The sequence below is a fragment of the Ixodes scapularis genome, unplaced genomic scaffold, assembly GCF_016920785.2.
Source record: "Ixodes scapularis isolate PalLabHiFi unplaced genomic scaffold, ASM1692078v2 ptg000236l_1___fragment_1__unscaffolded, whole genome shotgun sequence".
Lineage (NCBI taxonomy): Eukaryota > Metazoa > Arthropoda > Arachnida > Ixodida > Ixodidae > Ixodes > Ixodes scapularis.
In genome coordinates this window covers 665,506-667,468 of record NW_024609944.1, presented here as the reverse complement: position 1 = coordinate 667,468, position 1,963 = coordinate 665,506, and the positions used below count along the sequence as shown (strand labels likewise).

At 39.1% G+C, this 1,963-nt stretch overlaps 1 pseudogene; it reads left to right on the top strand.

The window, feature by feature from the left end:
- The first annotated feature begins 1,160 nt into the window (after positions 1 to 1,160).
- On the top strand, positions 1,161 to 1,686 carry LOC121833980 (annotated as a pseudogene).
- The last annotated feature ends 277 nt before the right edge of the window (positions 1,687 to 1,963 follow it).

Sequence of the window (1,963 nt, the reverse complement as noted above, 5' to 3'; positions counted from 1 at the left end):
GTGTGCGTTTCACAAGAAAAACTAAACCGACGCCTTTTCTGTACAGCCTGAATGTCACTACACTAATCGTAAGTTAAAAAGTAAAATATCTTGGAATAACCTTTGCAGAACGGTTATCTTGGCAGTCCCATATTAACGAAATAAGCGCTAAAGCGACTGGTATGTTGTTCATGATTTAGAAAACTTGAGACTGTGGTAAAAGCTGGGAAACTTAGTCGAAAAAGAAAGACAGAAAAAAAGAACGTCTCAATTTTTTTTTCCTTTTTCTGTACTTCCAACATAAACCTCCCATCACGTGAATGCGTATGTCCAGAAATTGTAGAATACCATTGTCCGCCTTTTCTAAGGTAAACTTAAGTTCCGGCGCCTCTCCCCCCACTGTCCGTTCTAACTGGAGTGCATCCTCTTCGCAAAATGAGCAGATCAATATGTCATTGACTTGTCTTTTTACAAAGCCCGTACTCGATGAAATACATTTCAATTTATCCGTTAAGGCAGCATTCATGTTGTAAAGGTATATTTCTGCTACCATTGGAGCAACCGATGAACATATACATACGTCATCTCTTTGCACGAATTTGCGTTCAATGTTCTCGACTACCGTTGCCTGGGGACACAGATTCAGAATTGACAGAAAACTATCCACCGTTATTCCTAAGTTGGATTGAAAATGGACCAAATTCAACTCCAAAGCCTCACGAACCCTCTGCATCACAGGTGCCTTCTCTACCGAATAATATACGTCTTTTATGTCCATGGAGATTACCGAACATCTCTTCCTATGAATTTTTTCCAGGATACTGATCAATTCATTCGAATTGTTAAGGGCTAGATTTTTTTCAAGCTGCACAAGATTCAACCCTTGTTGAAGAAACCGCGAGATGGTGTACTGCCACGTTCCATTCTCGTTTACCACTACACGAAACGGCATGGCTACTTTGTGATATTTTAGATAAAAATCTTTACACTTAACCTTTCCTGCTTGGCTCATAACCTTTTTTGCCAGTGTGTCTAATCCATCTTCCTTTAAAACGTTGAGACGTTCTTTTCCCCTGTCTTTCTCTTCGACCAAGTTCCCAGCTTTTACCACAGTCTCGGGTTTTCTACATTATGATCAACATCCATCAGCCCGCCTGCGCACTCACTGTCTTTTCATTGGTATGTTGTATTTCTTTGGACAGAACTTTAGAAACTGCCCTCCAAAAATTAAGGAGACATTGAATTTGACAAATATAAGGCCCATTCTTGAGTATACTCGTGTACTCTGGACCCCCAGATACAGTATCTCTGTGACGATCTTGAAAGGATTCAAAACAAAAAAACGAGATTCGTGACTGGAAATTATGATTATACTTTAAGGTCTAGTCTCCTAAAGGACTGTCTTGGTTGGCAGCCACTAAAATGCCGAAGATTCGCTTAACGTTTAAAACTTTTCAATAACATTTATAATAGCAAAACGGGCATAAACAGGGGATCGTTTCTTCAGCTACCTCACTTCATATCACACAGGGTAAATAATCAGATTAAGGTTCGCGAATATTCGTGCCGCACTAATATCTTTGATCACTCTTATTTTCCTCTTTCCACTCATCAATGAAACTGTCTACCCGAGTCGCTTCTCATGATATCATCCAACGATGCCTTTTTTCTAGACTTATTGCAGAGTGTTTGTACCTTATCTCGTGATTCTGGCAAATGTGTTAATAATTGTAAAAAGCTTACTATTCATATTGTTCTTGCCACTAGCAAACTTTACGTCACAAACCTAGAATTCGTTTATTGTTTTTTTTTCTCGCTGTATGTCCCCCCCCCCTCTTTTCTTTAATGCCTCTGGGCGTGTAAATATATCAGCTTGAACTTAAGAATTAAACTAGAACACAAAGAAAGAAAGGACAGGATAGGACACACAGCTGTGTCAAATGTGTTCAAGCTGATATATTTAAAAGTATGTACGAAAAAGCTC